Consider the following 6000-nt stretch of genomic DNA (forward strand, 5'->3'; position numbering starts at 1 on the left):
ATACCCACTATCTTCATTTCTTTTAAGTGAAATTTTTTGATGAGAAATTTACAAGTTCTAAAAGAGAAAGCAATCGAACAATCAACTGGTATAAATCAAATAAGGATAATATAACTAGAGGTTATACCGCTTGAATGAGTTATCTACTTACGCTCTGGCTTTTTAATCAACTTCACTGGTTGGAACTGGTTAATACGAGTCTTAAATCTTAAAGCATTTTGTGTGTACATTGAAACTGGTTTCGACCATTTTAAGGTGAAGGCAAAGGCAAACGTTTTAGACAGTGTTCGGAAGTTTGCGAAATAAGAAGTGGCGATGAAAGAGAAAGAGCAAAGAGTAATGATTGTATTACACCAAAAATTAAGTTGCCGATAATCAACGATGAAAGCTTTAGTAGGAACCTATATTCTATGTAGATATCGAAGAAGTGTTCAATAATATTTTGTTGGAAGCGGTCATAACAGATTTTTTATAGATTTGAGGCTGAATCAAATCTCAAACACGCCATTTTCAGCGACGGAATATTCATGGCGGAGTGCAATGGCACTCACGCTGATCGAGACGTGAGTAAGGGCACGCCACATGAACTAGTTAATTCACACTCTCAGAATTAAGGTCTTCAACGAACTGCTTGATAAAATCGAGGTACACGTCTTCTCCTTTGCGGATGGATCACAGCTTTTGGGGAAGTTTGTTAGGGGTGTATATAAGCCAGGAGCTAGCTTTCAATACCAGTTTTAGGGTTCCTTATCTACATAGTCACCTTTAGGTAAGCGACTTTTCACTTCAATAGTAGAGCAGTAATATTAACCTTGACCGTGCACTCGAGACTGGTTATAAAATGCCTAACCTCACTATCAATGATATCCGGTTGCTTTTGGATAAGTCTAGTTTGGAACTAGTCAAGAGCTTTTTGGCTCAAAGTATATCCCAAGAGAAGCAGCGAGCGTTTCGCCCTAAGTAATGTTAGAATTTTCCTAATTGTAGGGGTCGTAGTGTTAGAAATTTACCGGAAGGCAGTCGTAGAAGCTGCTTGAAAGATACTTTATTCTTGACATCCACTTAAGCTGGCGGCAATATAAATAATACGCCTAAGAAAATGCAAGGCGCTCAACGACACATAAAAACGAATTAGTGGAGCTCTTTTTTTTGGCATCATAAAGAACTGTCCATAATCAGTCAAAGGTTGTTTCTCTCTTGGAAATAGTCTTATAACCTAATCTAAGCTGTCTGAACATAGTTTTATGTTACAACATTGTACATATTTTCATGGAACTATCGATAAATATTATAGAGGAAACGGAATCGCTATTAATATATTATTGGTTAATGGTAAAACTACCCTATAACTCTCGGTCTAGTATACGCTAATCGACGTCACGTCACAGAACTGAACATCACACAGCACTAGATATACCAAAATTGACAAGCAAACACATCAAAATAGTTAATTTGTTTATCAATTCGGAACTAAGCAACGAGGAAGTGAAGATCAGCAACAACAACAAGCAGTTAAAACTAAAAAGAAACGAACATTTTGTTAACAATAAAGCTGAGATACTCGCAACTGGTTGAAGAACACATAGCTCGCCTTGTGATATCATCGCTTCTACAAAAACAACAACTTGTTGGTATCTTTTTCATTTTCATTTTCGTTTACGAACTACCGTGTCTTCGGCGCTGTATTAAGATTAATCGAAAATATGCAATCTATAATTTTGCATTTCTGAAGGTATCTCTTGAAGACGGTCAATGCCGTTCTTTGGTCTAAACTTTGATCTTACTCAAAGTTTTCCTATGACATTTACTTTTTTTACTGTTCAAATTATACGTTTTTGTTTTGCTTTTTTACCTCTCTAACAGTTTACGCGTAGTTTTCGACCGCTATTCAACCGTTGTGTTTTTGACCCAGTGACGCTTGAAATTATTATAGCGTTTGGCAAGTGTTTTTTGAGTTTTGTTGCGTCGGGGAATTTCTTTGTTAATTTTGAACTTTTTATTGAATATTTTGTTTTGGTAAGCTTAATAATCTTGATCGAAAATAACACTGTGCAACATTGTAGAGTGCCATGAACCTTTTAGTTTTATTGGTACAATGCTAGTTTTGAGCAAAAAAATTAAAAAAGAGAAATTAAAGCTCATAATATTTACCCCTAGAATTTAACCTGATCACCGGCCAAAAATGTTATTATTTGCTCACCGAAGTGTTCTCACAATAAATCTATTTATTAATGCGATGGATGGGAAGTGACGTTGTCTTGTTGAAATTAAATGCAACCGAGATCACGAGCTTCAATTTCAGGTATCAAGTAACACTGTGGAACATTTTTGGGATTATTTTCGGGGGGGTGAGAAATTCCAAGTCAGGGTGATGGTACTAAGTCAGTATAGTAAAACACTCAAAGGGTTTGGCGTTCGCATGTGTCAGTTTTATTTATGACCTTTAAATTTTTTCCTTATCTTGATGTTTTTTCGCTTAGTTGTAACATTTTGGCAAAAACGTAGTTTAACATAACTCGCGAACCACTATTATCTGTTTTTCCAATCTATTAGACGGTTGTAGCAGCGTTTACACACTATATTTGGTACCCAATTTTCGTTCACTATAACATAGCGATTTCGCTTGAAAAGGCCGAGCGCTTCAGTTCTTCCATAAGCTGTATTTTGTACGTCAGTCCGACTTGTTCCACAATTTTCATCAGCTACGGCTGCTAAGGTCTATTCGGTCGAATAATCCAATAAAGAATGCAGGGTCTCAAGATAGGTAATGGTGGGCCGGTTATGTTTGTCAAATTTTTTTCATTTCGTATCTTTTCTCTCACATCCTGATTCATGAGTGTAACTTCCAGATATAAATTCGAGTCATTTATAAAAATATTAATTTTTTTTCCTTAAAAAAAAAGAATAATGCAGCACAGTGTATTTAGTGAGCAAAGATTGGCCAAGGTGAAAGTGCTTGCCTTAGGTTTAGCAAATTCTTAGTTATATATTTTTGCATATTTTGATAAATTTCATAATATTTTGGAACTGGTTCTTAACGCTCGGCAATGAAGTAAAATATGACCATTGCCGTGCCGTGCAAAGTTACGCAATAATACTATAAATTAAGAAGCGCTTTAAGGCGGTATGTTCCGTCCAAGTTTTGTTTTTGGCATAATTTTGTATACAATTTATTATAAACAATAAACAAGCTTTGTTTGGAAAGTTTTGAAAATGAGAACTTAAATGTTAATATACTATATACATATAATTATAATAATAAGAAAATGTGCACTGAACTCTGACGTCATTAGTTGCTAATGAATTGTAGCGATTCTTATACAATAAGGATAATGAAGTCGCAACAAGAAAATGTTGTTAAGAGGTGTAGGTGTATGTTTTTTGCTTCGTACTTTGTAAAATTGGTTGATAGACCGACTTTATGAAAGACTCACCAAGTATGAGCTCTTAATTGTAACGGGAAGGTCCTAACGGTTTTCTTTTTTTTTGTAATTATCAGATAGAAAAAATGTATCTCGCTTCCAAATGCTTGAAAAAATATTTCCTTTTGTGGATTTTGTGGAAAATTGAATGTTCTTCAAAAAGGATCTACAACGATTATTTTTTCTTATAATCACCCTCCTCTTCTACAGGAACGAATTGGATTAAGCAAATTTTCGAGTTCTTTTTTACTAAATCAAGGCGTACAAATTAGTATATCATGAAGAGCACGTTCAATATTGACTTCTAAAGCTTGAAGTGGAGTTCATTGCTAAAGGCCAATGGCTTCAAACAACACCTTCCAATGGCTTTTGTTCTTGAGTGAAAACAATGCCCAAGTCCTTTCTCAAAATCCGCCAGTTTGTGGTTTGAGACAGTCCCAATTTTTATAACGGCTTGGAATTGGCAAATTGCGGTCTTCACGAACACTTGCCTGAACGGCAGCTTGGCATTTGAATACAATGTACGGAAAATATACGCTCGAAATTTTTAACAAACCGACGAATAGCGAGCACAGGAGGACAATTATTACGACCATAAAATAGCAAAAGCGTACGAAAAGCAATTGGAGAACGATTATTTTGACATTCTTCTCTTTTATTGACGTAGACACCGCTTAAGAGGCTATAGCCGAATTTACAAAAGCGCGCCAGTTATTCTCCTTTTCGGTGTTTTGGCTAATTGGAATTCCAAGTGTAGTCAGGTTCTTCTCCACCTGATCTTTCTAACGGAGTGAAATTTTCTTCTTCCCCAGCTTCCCCCCGGCAGGTACTACGTCGAAAACTCCCGGAGTTGTAGTGTTTTCATCCATTCGGAAAACATGACCTAGCCAGCGTAGCCGTGGTTTCTTAATTCGCTGAACTATGACATTGTCGTATATCTCGTACAGCTTATCGTTCCATCGATTTGCCCTTGCCAATGCGCAAAGGATCATAAATTTTCCGCAGAACTTTTCTCTCGAAAACTCGTAAGGCCGACTCATCAGATGTTGTCATCGTCCATGCCTCTGCACCATATAGCAGGACGGGGATGATGAGTGACTTGTAGAGTTTGGTCTTTGTTCGTCGAGAGAGGACTTTACTTCTTAATTGCTTACTCAGTCCGAAAGTCCTGTTGGCAAGTGTTACGTGATGTTGCTGTTAATACTAGTTTCAAGATAGACGAAATCGAAGTTAGGATTACCAACAGTGATGTGAAAGCCAAGTCGCAAGTGCGACAACTGTTTCTTTGATGACCCATTTGCGTCGTTTCCCTATCCAGTCTGGAGAAAGCAAAACTAACGTTGCGGTTTTAAGGCCAATGAAATCGATGTTATCAGCATACGATCGCAGTTGTACACAATTGTAGAAGATTGTCCTTTTCCATTGAGATCAGCGGCTCGAATTGTTTTCTCCAGGAGTAGATTGAAGAAGGAGTTGCCTTATTTGAAACCTCGTTTGATATCAAACGGCTCGGAGAGGTCCTTTCCGATCCTGTCGGAGCTTTTGGTATTGCTCAACGTCAGTTTACGCAGCCATATTAGTTTTGCGCGGATACCAAATTCAGACATAGCGGAATAAAGGCAGTTCCTTTTCGTGCTGTCAAAAGCAGCTTTAAAATCGACGAAGAGGTGGTGTGTGTCGATTCTCTCTTCACGAGTATTTTCCAAAATTTGCCGCATGGTAAATATTTGGTCGGTTGTTGATATTCCAGGCCTGAAGCCACACTGATAAAGTCCAACCAGTTTTTTAACAGTGAACTTAAATCTCCCACGCAGTACGCTCGATAGAACCTTATATTCGATGTTGAGGAGGCTTATCCCACGATAGTCGGCAATGATAGTGGGGTCTCCCTTTTTGCGGACTGGGCAGCGCACACTTAAATTCCAATCGTCGGGTATGTTCTGGAAATGATGACTTAGAAATAATATCCATATGCAAAGTGCTGAAAAGTTATTTTTGAAATAACTAATGTAACTTTTTCGCAGTGGATCCATTGTCAAATGTTATAAAAAATGTGTGATTTGACAGCTCTATTTAGAATCAAAGAGTTTCCAATCGTGTGATCCTCTGAAATTATAGGATTTTTCTTCCGCGCAATGGCTTTTAAGCATGCGATAACAAACCTCTTAGGGTTTTTGGGAAGAGAATAGTTACGATAGAGGGCGAAACATGTTCAGGTATCTAGCGAATTTATTGTTAAAGAAAGCCTTACTTTTACGGTTAATATTCAGAATATTATTTGATACTTGAAATACCTTTTGGAAAAATATTTAACCGTATTTTTTTCACACCTGATTAAAGCTCACAGCTGATCGCCACGCGGCTTCCCCAATACGGCTACCGGCTACTCAACAACCCATGACACATACTTACATACACAACAGTATTTATGTACATACAACTGTAAATTATGTAAATTTATGGCTTTACAAGAAGTTGCATTTTGTTTTGCTTTCGGCATTCGTTGCCATTGCTAAGCGCAATAGTTGTTCCCTGAGCTTTGAATTTTCGCTGCTTTTTATTTAATTTGTTTTTTGGT

The sequence above is a fragment of the Bactrocera tryoni genome, chromosome 1 (genome assembly GCF_016617805.1).
Source record: "Bactrocera tryoni isolate S06 chromosome 1, CSIRO_BtryS06_freeze2, whole genome shotgun sequence".
Lineage (NCBI taxonomy): Eukaryota > Metazoa > Arthropoda > Insecta > Diptera > Tephritidae > Bactrocera > Bactrocera tryoni.